At 47.8% G+C, this 14,816-nt stretch overlaps 1 protein-coding gene across 1 annotated transcript in view; it reads left to right on the top strand.

The window, feature by feature from the left end:
• Nucleotides 1–14,816, top strand: part of NCOA1 (nuclear receptor coactivator 1) — a 114,597-nt gene that overhangs the window by 1,064 nt on the left and 98,717 nt on the right. The window contains 1 exon segment of the mRNA XM_019613376.2: nucleotides 5,116–5,284. The gene's annotated coding sequence lies outside the window, so the exon portion shown is untranslated.

Here is a 14,816-nt window from a genome sequence, read left to right as displayed (position 1 = left end):
AAGCCCTGCAGTTCCAGCTAGGGCAAGCAAGATCCCTGCACAACCTGGCACGCGTTCAAAAACCTTACAAGTACAGAAAGCTGTTTATTAAACTTCCTCATGGGCAGATAAGACAGCTCACTTTACTGGAACAAAGTTAATATATTTTTTTGTTGTTGTTGTTGCCGCCTTAGTTGTGTAAAATTATTCTTTCCAAATACAGCGATTGTTTTTCTGACCTTTTAATTTGTGACAGTTAACTGGCAAACGGATTCAGCCCTCTTGCAAAATGGTTTTTCTCTCCATCTCCTGCAATACTTATTTGGTATCGGGTATAAATCAGGCAGTGGCACATGAAAAATTAGATAAGGAGAAAAAGAGGCTTTCCAGATGCATAAAAGCGTTTATGTGTTGTGAAGAAAATCCAATTTAAAGGGCACCTGAAAATGAGTACGTTCAGGAGGAAAACAGGGAGAATTAGCATTGCCTTCAGGCTGCTGCCTGAGTGTCCTAAATACCCCTAAAAGGAGGCATTCACATTGGTCCGACAGCACAGAATTGTAGCATCATGGAATTGGTTGAGTTGGAAGGCACCCATCTGTGGTCCAACTCCTGCACTGAACAGGGACACACAGCTCCATCAGTGCTCAGAGCCCCATCCAGCCTGACCTTGTCTGTCTGCAGGGACATCCGCTACTCTCTGAGCGACCTGTGCCAGTGCCTCGCTGTGTGCCAGTGCTTTGCTTGGGCTTTGTGTGCTGCTGCCAAAGGGAGCTGCACTGGGGAGCTGTAGGCACTCACTTCTCCACCGTCACAGTGGTTTTTCCCCAAAGTTATTACTTCTTTGCAAGATGTTTGCTCTGCAGCAAACAGCAGCTCTGCATTAACAGATAGCCTCTTTCCAAAAGTGCAGCCTCCACAGGGACGTGAGAGCTGTCTGACACTTCCTCAGCCCTCTGGCCCCCGATCATTTAACACCTCCAGGACTCTCTCAGCCGGAGATGATTTCCATCCCGCTGCTCCCCGCCGGTGGATCTTTGCTCTGTGCCTCATCAGTCCTCCCAGTACTCTCACGGATTTGCAGTGTGCACAGCATCCTTTGGCAGGGAGCTGCATGGCCGTGCTGGGTCGTGCGTGAGGAAACTGTTGCCTCTTGTTTGGGTTTGGACTTGCCACCTGCTACTTTCAGTTGCTGCTCCCTCATTCTTGCACCAAACAAGCAGCTGCTAACATGGAGCTACCCTTGCATCCTTTCTCTGCTACAGCTCATCTGGCTTGGAGAGGGGGGATCTGGCCCTAGCTGCAAGTTTGCACATGATGATAAAGATGTGCAACACCTTTGTTTGTAGTCACAGAATCACCAAGGTTGGAAAAGACCTTCAAGATCATCCAGTCCAACAAGTCAGTCACTTTGGTGAGGGATGCAGATGTTGTGTCCTTTACCACTTGCGGCTGTAGGAGCCAGTGTGAATTGGAGATGCAGTGGCTTTTGCTCCTGGCCTGTAGGAACGTGAGTAATGTAGGCACAAGGGCTGATTCCTCTGGGATTTCAGCCCAAGCACCTGATTAATGATGATCTGGTTCTATATTATGACTTGTTACTTGGCCAGATATTAATCTATTTAATGTATTTCGTGTTACGTAATGCAATTCCAGTTACTTTGGAAATGATACTTTGCAAAGTTAAATGATTTACAGAACTCCAAGTACGTTGCATCAGAGCTGTTAGAGTTTGCAGGCAGTCATGCAGTCCTGATAAAAACACACAGAACTGATCTGTGTTGATAAACATCAGTTATTTGCTTCCTCTGATCAGAGTTTATAGCAGCACATCCCTCGTCTTCCTTGTGATGTGAGCTGCACTGAAAGCTCCTTGTTGCCTGGTCGTCCTCCTGGTATTTAAAATCTTGGTACAACAGCGTTTCTTTGTGTTCCCAAATCTTCAAATTAACTCTTGCTGAGCAGTGGTTGAGTGGTATAGTGGATTTCTTATGCAACTCCATCAAAGCCCCTGGGATACAGGCTGCCCAGAGTGGTAGTGGATGCTCTGTCTCCGCAGACAACCAAGGTCAGGCTGGATGGGGCTGAGTGCTGATGAAGCTCTGGGTGTCCCTGTTCGTTAGGGGGGTTTTCAACTCTGAGGATTCTATGAAGATCTCCCAACTTAAAATGACCGGCTCTTTTAGCTGATGTTTCACATCTGCCTGAAATGCCACTTGGAGAAGATGTTTCTGTTTCATCCTGTGGCTTCACTATACCATCTGCTTTCTTTCTGAATTAACAAGCAGCAATATTCATTGCATTCTTCTGCTGTTCCTGTAATACTGTTGGTAGCTGCTCAAATTCAGCCGCTGCTGAAATTTGTTGCTCCTGGATAATCAGTATAACTTGATACACTCAAACCCACCAGTACTGTGGTTCTTCCTTCTCTTGCTGTTTTGTACCATTTCATTTCAGGTACATTTTAATATGGGAGCAATTGACTCTGTCTCACATATATCTCTCTGTACTAATCTGATAGTTGCTTTCAGTTTCATCAGAGGCAGCTCGAGGTGGGTATAAGACAGGAACAATCTCCCTTCTTATCAGTAGGAGCCTGATTTTCCCCCAGCCACACACCTCGCTCCAGGGATCTAGAAAGGCATTCTCAGTATTTCCATATGTATTCACAGTTTTTTGTATTTTAGTGCTCCCTCCTTTGAATCAGCCCATCTGTTTATCCTAAGGGTGGTGAAAAAGGCCTCCCACCATGCTGAGGATGGAGGGTGTTGGTTTAGGTTTTGCCTTAATGAGAAATTTAGTTGTTACAAATGTGTCCACTGCTGACTTCTGGCTTTCATCAGAATCCCTGCGTCTGCCATTAAAATGCTCCCTTCCTCTTCTGGACCATACCTCATTGGTGAGCTGAGCCACATATCTTATTTAGGAACTCCAAGATTGTTTCCTATGGGTTTTACCCAGCTTTTAGACCCAGCCATATGGCAGTGTGAGTGCCATTTTTGTGCCCATTGCCGTGCATGTGTGTGCAGGGCTGGGTGTTTCAGCGGACATCCCCTCCCTGTGGCTTTGTCCTCCCTCCTTTTCCCTCCTAGATTTTTCGTGATTCAATTGCAGTGAGTGACATATAATAGTCTTGTGTTGCTAATGATGGATGGCATTCTAATGACTGCATCCGTGTAATTCCTTTTGTAATAGCAAGAGAGGAATGGATCTGAGGCAGCGATTGTTCTCTCCTCATCTCACCTTAGGTGCTCGTATTTGGAGCCCTAAATTTACCCTAGTAATGCTGTAACCCTGTGAGAGGGAGAGAAAGAAAAAAGCCGTACCTTGGAAGTAATTTATCACACTAATGCAGACTCTGAAAGTGGTGGTTCCTTGGGGACCAAACCTGATCTGCCTGCTGCCTCTTCCAGTTCCACACCTGGCCTCACAGCTTGTCTGTCTGTCCTGCAAGCTGAGCTGTGTGTTATAAAAAAAGAGAAGAAGAGAAGGCCACCAAAAAAAAAAAAAAAAAGAGTTTTCTGCCAGCTCTGTGCCAGCTTTTATAATGGATTGGCCATGGGCATCTCCACTGGGACAGCATCTCCTGTAGGGGCTGCATGTCCATGGGGCTGTGTGCCCATGGATATCTCCATCAGAAACATGTGGACCTACTGCTTCATGACTGCAGAGGGTCCCTACAGCTATGTGCTTGAGTTTCCTATTGGCTCCAAGGTGTCTGAGGTTATTAATCATAGAATCATAGAATGGCTTGGGTTGGAAGGGACCTCAAGGATCATGCATCTCCAACCCCCTGCCACATGCAGGGCCACCAACCTCCACATTCCATAGCAGTCCAGGCTGCCCAGGGCCCCATCCAACCTGGCCTTGAACACCTCCAGGGATGGACGGGGCATCCACAGCCTCTCTGGGCAGCTGTTCCAGCACCTCACCACTCTCATGGTAAAGAACTTCCCCCTGACATCAAACCTAAATCTTCCCTCCCTCAACCTAAAACCATTTCCCTTTGTCCTGCAGTTATTTGCCTTTTCAAAGAGTTGACTCCCCTCCTGTTTGTAGGCTCCCTTTAGGTACTGGAAGTTTGCAATGGAGTCACCCCACAGCCTTCTCTTCTTCAGGCTGAACAAGCCCAGCTCTTTCAGCCTTAATGAAGATTAACTGCATCTTAGTGGATGCTTCCAAGAAAAGTTCCAGGGCACTACTGTGACTTGTGTCTCATCAATGGCTGTGCAGGGAACGAGCTTGGCTGTAGAACCTGCAATGCATGGAGGGGCTTGGAAACCATTTTCTAAAGCTCATCTCTGTAGTTGTTTTTAAATGACTTTTCATGAGAATCCAGGCAGTACTTAGTAATACGAAGAGTACAGTTTTACTTTCCAGCCAAGTAGCGCGGCGCTGTTGAAACAACCAGCGTTTGGATGGAGAGGAACAAGGCGCAGACTGGTGCGGCTCGCAGGAGAGAGGATAGCAGAAGCAAATGGACATCTTGATACCTCTTCATAGCACGTGTGTTTCGGGAGGGAAATAATTATGTATGCTCGTCTGGAGTTTGGAGGCTGCGTCGCTATCGAAGGCAATGCCACAGGTCTGCGGAAAAGGAGGGACTTGAGAAATCCCCTTGATCCGGATCTAGCTCAAAGCTTAGTAACAGCAGCAATTCACCATCCGCGCCTTTGCGAGGCACCGAGCGATCTCATTATCTCTGTGTTTTATGAGTTCGGTGGTGGTCTGCCTGTAAACACCGAACTGTAATTTTCTGGTGCTCGTTTTTATCTCCTCGTTGCATAGATGCTGTCTCGCTCCGAGATGCGTGCGGTGTTTTTCTGGAGGGTAATCGTTACTCCTTAGGAGTGGCGTTGGCAAAGAGGGAGGAGAAAATGATGGATACAGAGTGCTCGGCTCTCATTTATTTTATTTCCCCCAGTAACTTGCAGGGTGAGGAACCTTGATGAATTCTTTTACAAAGAAATAATAATAATGAAAACCCTTCACAGTTTGCAGCGTTGAGGTCAACGAGCTATTAGCGACGCTGCTGCAAATTAGTAGTTGACCTTAACTCTGCTGTTTTCCCACTTAAAATTGCACCTTGTGAATTGCTTGAGAGATGATGCAGACAAACTGTCTTTTCCTTGGCAGGATTCGGGAATTGGTGCTGGGCCCTTGTCAGAAGAGTTCATGTGAAGACTGTCCATGGCCGGCCGATGCCCGCGTGTGCTGAAGCCCTAGGACCCTGTTGGTTTGCTGTTTAATCACCTGAAGAGCCCAGTTTTTCCCATGAACCATCTTTCACCTCTGGAAGATAGAGGTAAGGTTTCAGGTCTTTGTTTCTTTCTTTCCTCTGGCAAAAAATGGTTTCAACTCGTCACGGGGGTGGCTTGTGCTGGAGCACCTCTTCATGTGGAATTAATTACTGACAATGCTGAAAGCAAAAGTCACCGTTTCTCTCTGTCCTTGGCTTTCCCTGGGTTATTTTCCATACATGAGATGTGCAGTCAGTCTAGCTTGCGTTCTTGGCTACGAGAGTTGCTTTAAAAGCTCATAAAGATGCAATTACTGCCCTAATCAACTGCGCTTTCTCAATATGTTTTGCAAAATGGAATAGCTAATTGCTGCGGTGACAGAGTGGTACGCAGAGGGTTTGTGCTGAAGAGTGAGATGAGGTGTGCAAGGGTTACATTGTGAGGTGGCTTGTGGTGCTCATGGCTTCTGAGCAGGTGACCTGAGTCCAGAACTTGAGGATTCTATAAGCCCCAAACCTGGGAGATCAGAGTGAGGGTTAATGCAACTTGGAGAGCAAGAAGTGTGCGCTCAGCGTCCTCGTAGCACTTAACTAGTTGATGCATGTAACAACCTGAACACTCCTGTGGTTTGCCCACAGCCAGCAATATCTTCAAGGAAAATTGTTGTAATGGAATGGTAATTTGGAAAGACAGTAGAATATATTTAGAAATGAACGGAATGGTAAAAGCAAGAGGCAGTGAGAGGCTGGGCTGGCTGCAGCTGCTGTGGGTCCACAGCTTCTCCCCTGCACAGCTGGGAGTGCTTGTTCCTGTAGACCAGGAGTGGGAATCCTCTGAATTGCACCGGGCACTTGGCTCTATCTAGTGCAGAAATGACATGCATCACTATGGCTGCTTTTATCTGATGGACTTTTATATTGCTGGTACCATAATTCTCCTTCTGAGCGAGCTGCCAATGCTTTGGAGTGGGACCTGAGTCTGGCTGGAGAGCAGTGGAAAGCAGAAAGCGGTCCTGAGCTTGACTCTGCCTCCACGGGGTGGGACAGTGGCAGGAGTTAGGCTTGGCTGTGACAGTGTCATCGTGTTGGTGTCACACATTGTCACCATCAGTCCCCACACATCTCTTAAACATCGAGGAGCCAACGCTGGGAGCACTGCTTCTGGTTAATGATTAAGGTATGCTGGCGAACTCGTCTGATTAACAAACGGGTGAATTCAGGGTTTTTCACCACAAAAAGCTCACCTTTCCCTCTGTGCATAACAGGTACTTTTTGATTGGAAGTGGGGCAGCCATATCGCAAGCAAACAAAAAACCGGAGCTCCTGCTGCTCTTGAGATTTCTTTATTTTTCTCTCCAGCACCTGAGCAGATCCAGCCTGTGGCAGGGTGACCTTGCAGCTCGGTTTGTAGGGGTGGGTTGCCTCTGCTTTTTTCCCTTTTTTCCCCCAGCTATATCCCCAAGCACTGAGAACAGACAACGCGTGCTTGAGTTGAGACAGCCTCGAACATCAGCATTGCAGCTGCAGCCCAGCCAGGGGAAAGGCTAAATTCCCATTTGTGGGGTGTGCTGTGGGGAGGAAGGGCTCCAGGTGGGTTGTAATTGAGGTGCTCTGGATTTCCCCTAATTTAGTAGCTGAGAAAGTAGCCCCTGGAATTATGTGTGTGGGGAGCACAGCCTTCCTCCCACCTGGCACCTCCCATCTGTTTCCTTTTCTCTTTTTTCCCCTACCTACCGTGTTAAATTTCATTCTTTCCTCTAGCAAATGGACATTTTGGCTTTGTATTAAGTTAGTTTGATCTGCTGGAGTTCCCTTTCCCATTATCCTGCGATGGGACTTCGAGATGTAAAACTGTAAATAGCTAGTGGAGCCACTGCCTCCCCGCCCTAGCCCTAGGTCTTTGCCGTGTTGAAACTCCCTCTTTATTCCTTAATGATCATATTCATTCCACTTTAAATAGATTTCCTGCTGTTAACAAAGTTTTCAAGCGTTGCAGCACTTCACAAAGCATCTCTCTGGTGAGATGTTTGCAGGAGAAGCAGCCTCTGGTTACCATTGGGAACAGGAGGGTGATGGCAGAGCCGGCAGCGACAGCACTCTCCTTTCTGGGTAGGTTCAGAGAGGGATGTTGTTTGAGCCCTGCTGATGGAAACAGAGATGTTTGCAGCCCTGTGGAAAGAGCAGCTCCCAGGTTTGTCCCTGTTGCTGGCTGTTTGTGGTACCTGTTGCAGAGGTGTCCAAGCAGTGCTGCAGACAAAAGCTTTTAGGAAGGAGTTCATGGGATTTGAGGTGTCTGCTGGTGACTTTGGCTCTTCTGTAAGAAGTGAAGGAAGAACGGTGCTACTATGGGAGCTGGTTGTAGTTTCACATCTGAGGGCTTTTTCTGTTCCTTTGTTAAAATCCTAAAATACTGTCAGGTGCTCTCGTTTTCACTTGTAAATGATAGGATGGCTTGGGTTGGGAGGGACCTTAATGATTCCAGCCCCCAATAGTTCAACAGTCAGGTTGGGTGCTGTATTTACGCAGGAAGTATTTGGGGCGCTTATCTCATAGAAGAGGTACAAAGTTTAAACTTAGAATCATAAAATCATTTGAGTTGAAAGGGACCTTTAAAGGCCAACTGGTCCCCCTGCCTGCAGCAAACAGGGTCACCCACAGCTCCATCAGTGCTCAGAGCCCCATCCAACCTGATCCTGGGTGTCTGCAGGGATGGGGCACCCACCATCTCTCTGGCAACCTGTGCCAGTGCCTCATGTCTAAGTAAGGGGTTTGTCATCGTACAGTTTTTGCTCAGACCCAGGTAGTTCTTTGGCCGTACTCACACACCTGCTGCAGGTCTGCGATGTCACCGTCCTGCTGCTGTCACCACTGATGTCACGAAGTCCCAGCCAGGGTCCCTTTTGCACACAGTGCTGCAATGGGAGCATCACCCAGTGCTGAAGCCGCTTCTGTAGCCATCAGCTCACCGTGACCTGTGCATCACTGCAGCCTCCATACAAATATTTATCCTTCTTGGTGGTCTGTGAAGCTGAATTCGTGGTCCCTCGTGCAGGTAGGGCCGGCGGTGCTGAGGGGATGGGCTGGAAACACACTGCTGCACGGGCTGAATGGGATCACAGTCAGCATCCAGCAGGGACGGGAAATGATGCCGGGCATCTTAATGGCTTTTTAGTCTGCTGGGTTCTCTGCTGCCCTCAAGGAATCTCTGCTTCCTGGGCAACAAAGATGATGTATCATTTAATTGAAAACCACACTCAAGTGAGCCTGTGCGTTTTCAGGGCTTAACGATTTGCTGTTCTTTGCCTAATGCAGTATTTGCTGCACAAGCCCTTCCTGTGGCTAGAAGGTTATAAAGCGGTACCGATTTATTTTCTCCCATTGTTTCAGCTATTCTGGTAGCTCTTTGTTGGTGCTGTTAGCTACGTCACTGACACTCTCAAGGGCACCTCTTTGGTATGGGACCAGTTCTCTCTGTTAGAAATTTTGCTTTTCTTCTGTTCCAGCATTACCCAGTGATTGGTTGGATCATGTGGAGCTCAGCATGGAAAAGTTTAAGGAAAAGACCAGAGAATCACAGAATGGCTTGGGTTGGAAGGAACCTTAAAGATCATCCAGTTCTGACTCCCCTGCTATGGGCTGGGTGCCCCCCATCAGCTCAGGCTGCCCAAGGCCATCATGTGGCCTTGAGCACCTCGAGGGATGGGGCACCCACAGCTCTGGGCAGCAGTGCTGGGGCCTCACCGCCCTCTGAGTAAAGAATTTACTCCTAACATCTAATCTGAATCTCCATTTTTAGTTTAAAGCTGTTTCCACTTGTCCTCTCTCTTTCAGACCGTGTAAAAAATCAGTCCCCTTCCTGCTGACAAGCTCCCTTCAGGTCCTGGAAGGTCACAGTGAGGTCTCCTCACAGCCTTCTCCAAGCTGAACAAGCCCAGCTCCCTCAGCCTGTCTTCAAAGGAGAGGTGCTCCAGCTCTTTAATCATCCTTGCAGCCCTCCTCTGGGCCTGCTCCAACAGCTCTGCATCTCTCCTGTAGTGGAGGCCCCAGGCCTGGATGCAGTACTCCAGCTGGGGCCTCACAAGGGCAGAGCAGATGGTACACCCCCCCCACACCTCTCTGCCTCCCTTCTTTTGAGGCATGTTAAAGTAACACAAACTAGGTGAGCGCATGTCCTGCTGGGATGACACATCCCCAAGGCACACTGGGATTGTCTCCATCTGGGAGAGCTTTTCTCTTGCCACTCTGAGGTTCTGGGCTCTTTTGGAAGGGGTGAGGATATATGGAAGGGGAGCACAGGCCTTCAGGATGCCTCCCCTCCCCTTGCTCTGTGCAACAGCTTTGCTGGAAGATGTGGCACAGCAGGATACCTGGAGAAGCATCCTTTTATCTTCAAGAAATAACAAATAAACCTGCTTAGAAGCGCCTTTGTGTTTATTTCGGTGCTTTTGATCCTTCTTTGAAAGAGGAAAATTTGAGAAGAGTTAAATCCTCAGTAAGGAGTACTCGTGCCTTCAGTTAGAGGCTGTTTTCTTTTTCCCCCGTTCACCACTAAAATCATTTCGTAGCGCTGATGTAAGTCGTGTAACCACTTGTCAATAATTCAGGGCGAGTTAGATCTGTTTCTGGTAAACTTTCAAAAGATGAACACAAAACCCCAAACCCACTGCTTGGCTGACAACAAGCGAGAGGAGTTTCTCTGTTGTTTTTACTTCCTTGACGAGCTGCTTGCGTACACTTTGCTCAGTGCCCAGCTCTGCTCCTGCTGTTTGCAGCAGAAGGGCTGCACTTAAAACGCTCAGACATTCACGCTGCCATCACACCTTCTTTAAGATTGCAGGGAGCTGCTGCATCCGTGTGGAGGAGGTGGGAGAAGGGGCCAAAATGTGAAGCATTTCCTGGCCGTTCTGCCCAAGTATGGGTTTCAGTGGTGGTTATTTACCGGTGAGTCAGGTTGGGAGCTGAGACAGTGGCGTCATCTGCAGTCGTACGTTCCAAGAACCAGAAATGCTGGTAAATAATTTTCCTGACAGACGAGTGGTAGGGGCACACCGCCCATGGAATCCTGGTGATTAGGGATGCAAATGTGAATTCTGTTCCTCTTTGCTACGCGTTCCTCTGCCGTGTGCTGTCCTTGCCCTGCCGTGCCGGCACTTCGGATGATGCTTAGTAAATCCAGGCGTGCTGCTGGCTGTGTCCAACACGAGGTGGAATTCAACATCCACAGAGGGCGTGGAGAAATTGCTGGCTTCAGCAGTGCAGTGGGATGGCTCTCAGCTGGGGCTTTGGCGCTGCTGTAGCCCATTCACAGGAACTCTTGCCTATAGGTGAGAAGGTAACCAATGCTTTTCAAATATCCTTTTTCCCTGTGTATTCCCATCACTTGCTCTCTTCCTGATATTTGCTTCTCTTTGAGAATGCTGAGTTAGGGGCTAGGGGAGCATTGGCTGTTGCAAAGAGGCACAGGTGTTATTGCAGACTCCTCATCAGTGCTTTTTGCTTTCATTTCCTTGAGGACCTCAGCCTCCCCTTGCAGATTTCCATAGTCTCCCGAGGTCCATAAAGCCCAGGCTTTAATGTGCTCCCTTTACCTTGTTCTTTATACAATGAAAGGCATACATTTGTTTAATGGAGCCATCACAAATCCCAGCTACAGATGAGTTGCGGTATGTATATTAAAATATATTTTGAGAAGTTAAAATGAAATTCAGAATCAAAGGAAAATTGCCCCGTTGCTTGTTACAGTTCGTATCCAAACGTCACCTGGGAGGAAGCATCTTCCTGTTACAAGCGTGAATGGTTTGTTAAGAGGGGACCAGTCCTATCTGTGGGGAAATTCTCTGCTGTCTTAAGCCCAAGTGTGAAGAGCGGAAAGGCAAACTAATTAGCAAATTTTAATAACAAAGTAACAGGATATCAGATGGATTGTATGTCTTTTAGCTTTGGATTTATACGGTCGAGCAGTTTCTGTGTCTCCCGGAATGTATAACAAATGAAGGGAAAATCTTTTATTAAGATATCGGAATAAAATTCTGAGAGCAACAGGAACGTATTCAGAGGAGCTCTATGGTTGTGGCAGCTCTAATAGGAAGCGGTCTTGAGGTAGAAAATTGGGAAAACCGCAGGCTTCGAGTGGAAGGATTAACGAAAACCTACAACAAACTCAATGAAAATCTGAATGGGCATTTCAAAACCCATAATTACCCAAATGAAAGAGCAACAAAGGAAATCAATGCGCGGGAAAAGGTCATTCAAGATCTGGATGAGGTTGAAAATAAATATAAAACTGAGCAGACGTGTTATGGACAGGTGATTGTTATCCAATAGTTGGACTCTATGTTGGCCCCATCTGCAGTGCTGCATCCAGGCCTGGGGCCCCCAGTACAGGAAGGACGTGGAGCTCTTGGAGCGGGTCCAGAGGAGGGCACTGAGATGGTCAGAGGGCTGGAGCACCTCTCCTGTGAGGAAAGGTTGAGGAAACTGGGCTTGTTTAGCTTGGAGAAGAGAAGGATCCAGGGAGACCTCATTGTGGCCTTCCAGTACTTGAAGGGAGCACAGAAACAGGAAGGGGAACGGCTGTTTGTGAGGGTGGATGGTGATAGGACAAGGGGGAATGGTGTTAAACTGAGACACGGAGGTTTAGGTTGGATCTTAGGAGGACGTTTTTCCCCCAGAGGGTGGTGAGGCACTGAACCAGGTTGCCCAAGGAGGCTGTGGATGCCCCATCCCTGCAGGCATTCAAGGCCAGGCTGGATGTGGCTCTGGGCAGCCTGGTCTGGTTGGTGACCTGCACATAGCAGGGGGTTGGAACTGGATGAGCATTGTGGTCCTTTTCACAGAATCACAGAATCACAGAATTGTAGGGGTTGGAAGGGACCTCTAGAGATCATTGAGACCAACCCCCTGCCAAAGTAGGTTCCCTACACCAGGTCGCACAGGTAGGCGTCCAGGCGAGACTTGAATATCTCCAGAGAAGGAGACTCCACAACCCCCCTGGGCAGCCTGTTCCAGTGCTCCGTCACCTCACCGTGAAGAAGTTCTTACGCACATTCGTGCGAAACTTCCTATGCTGCAGCTTATGTCCATTTCCCCTCGTCCTGTCTCCACGTACCACTGAAAAGAGACTCAACCCAGGCCATTCTGTGATTCTGTGATTCTATGTTCCTTGTGAGTCCCTTCCAACTCAGGACATTCTGTGCTTCTGTATGGGGGCTTTGGAATGGAACTTCTGCCCATGGAACTGGAATGGGAGGAGTGGAAAGGGGGTGAGGGGAGAGACATCCTCCTGTGATGTGCTCCGTCTCTCCAAGCCCTTTAAATGCATAACTTCTGCACAGCAGGAATGTGGCTCTTGGCAAAGGAAGGATGCTGTAAATAGGAATTTGTGGAAGTTTATTGGGCGTGCCACCCAGATCCATACATTGCCATCGTTGGGGCATAGAAAAAACTCTCGTGTAGCAAGGCAAGATATGTTTAGTGGTCATGTAAGTGGTCAGCGGTTGAATTTCATGAAGTTTCTCTTTATTGCAGCATAAGTGAGTGTGCTCCTTCGCTGTGTTTCTTGAGGGCAGCCAGCTGTAGGAAGTGGGAAGCACTGAAGGATTGCAGACAGAGCAGAGTTGCAGGAAGTTGTTGCAGGGTGAGCAGTAGGGCTCCTCAGAACTCCCCGTGTTTGTCATCTCTTGGATTCGTTGAATGGTTTGGGTTGGAAGGAACCTTCAAGCTCACCCAGTCCCAACCTCTGCCATGGGAACACCTCCTTTTGGGGCTGCCCAGGGCCCACCCATGGCCTTGGGAACTGCCATGGATGGGGCATCCACAGCTTGCTGGGCAGCAGTGCCAGGGCCTCACCACCCTCTGAGTACAGAATTTCCACCTAACATCTAACCTAAATCTCTCTTCTTTTAGTTTAAAACTGTCTCCCCACATTCTGTGATCTCATCTTTCATCCCTCTCTCCTTTGTCTTTAATTCATAAAAACAAGTAATTAGAGACCAAGCTCATGTCAGAGTGATGATATACAGATACAGCTGGAGCATTTTTTCTTAAATATAATAGGATAATGTCACAAATGGGCTCCCTTTGCTCTAGATTTCTCCAGACTCCATCTATCTTTAGATGGAAATACAGCTGTGCAGCAGTCTCCTGGCTGATGGAGGAATGGGGAGGGAGCTTCTCTAGTTCATGTAAGCACATTATTTATGAACGTGCCATGAGGAATGGCAGCGCTGCAAAACACAATGCTAATCCTATCATATCCCTGTGCTTCATTACAATTAGATGCTGCTTGCTTGTTCTTTCCTTCAGACCTTTCCCACCCTGTTCCTGTCGATGCACTGAGTCTGGGTTTTGGATGCTGCGGTGGTCTGTGCAAATGATGGGGTAATAATGGATGAATGACAGGGTAGAAGCAATCCAGCAGCTATTTTGCATGTTAAATATGAAGGACAGATAAATTTTACAGCTGTTAGCAATGATGAGAGCATTCACAGACAAGTAGATAGTCATGAAAAAGAATAAAACTCAATGTGTACCACTTACCACCTATTGTCAGCGCTGTGACTATGCAACATGGGGTAAATAATTTCAGTAAGTACTGAAATCTTGTTAAAAATTTTAATTAACTCATTAGCAGCCTGATAAGTATCTCCTGGCAGCTGATGTAACTTCTGCTGTGAGGTGCATGAGGGGCACCCACCTCGGCTGCTCGTCCTGCAGATGTCATGGGAGCTTCCTTCTAGAACTGCTAGGTGTTCCCATCCCAAAGCTGCCAGCAGGATGGAAATAAAGAATACACACACCTGCCTAATTCTTTGCTGTTTCTATGGGTAAGTCAGCGGAGGAAGTGATAGCTGTGACACAAGGATGGGAATTGAGACTTACCAGTGAAATTACTCTTATTTTGTATTTTGATGGTGCAGCATTTCTGGAAAATACGTTGGATGCTTCCCTCCTCCTATCTGCATGACTTCATCAAATACCCTGACTTGTGTATCTTTCAAAGAGAGCCCCCCCAATGTGTGGAATATTGACAGAATTAAGGAAGTGAGTTGCCCAGAGAGGTTGTGGATGTCCCTGCAGACAGCCAATGTCAGGCTGGATGGGCTCTGAGCACTGATGGAGCTGTGGGTGTCCCTGTTCAGTGCAGGGAGTGGGACAGATGGCCTTCAAGGGTCCCTTCCAACTCAAACTATTCCGTGATGCTATGATTCTGTGCATCCATCCTCCATCATCCAGCTTTGGCAGCCCCAGTCCTGCTGCCCCCATAGCACCGCGCTGCACCTGAGCCTTTGTGTGGCTTCGTTTGCTCAAGCTTTAATAATGGAAGGGAAGGAGAACTGTTCCTTATGTAACAGTGTGATGGCATCAGTAGAAAACAAGCCGCATCCTTGCGGTGCATCCTTGCACCAGGGTCAACTTCATGCTGAAGTGCTGGAGCCCTTGTATTGATGGTGTAGTTGGAGCAGCTGTAGGCATTGCGTGCACTTGGCTCGTGAAACTCAGCCCCATGTGCACTCACAGATCCTTGTGAGCTGATCATTTTTGCTCTTTCTTTAATGGCTTAGTAAATACTTTTCTTTTTTTTCTTTTCTTTTTTTTC

This window comes from Meleagris gallopavo, chromosome 2 (assembly GCF_000146605.3).
Source record: "Meleagris gallopavo isolate NT-WF06-2002-E0010 breed Aviagen turkey brand Nicholas breeding stock chromosome 2, Turkey_5.1, whole genome shotgun sequence".
Classification (NCBI taxonomy): domain Eukaryota; kingdom Metazoa; phylum Chordata; class Aves; order Galliformes; family Phasianidae; genus Meleagris; species Meleagris gallopavo.
Note: the sequence above shows the minus strand (reverse complement) of the source record. Positions and strands in the feature narration are given on the sequence as shown.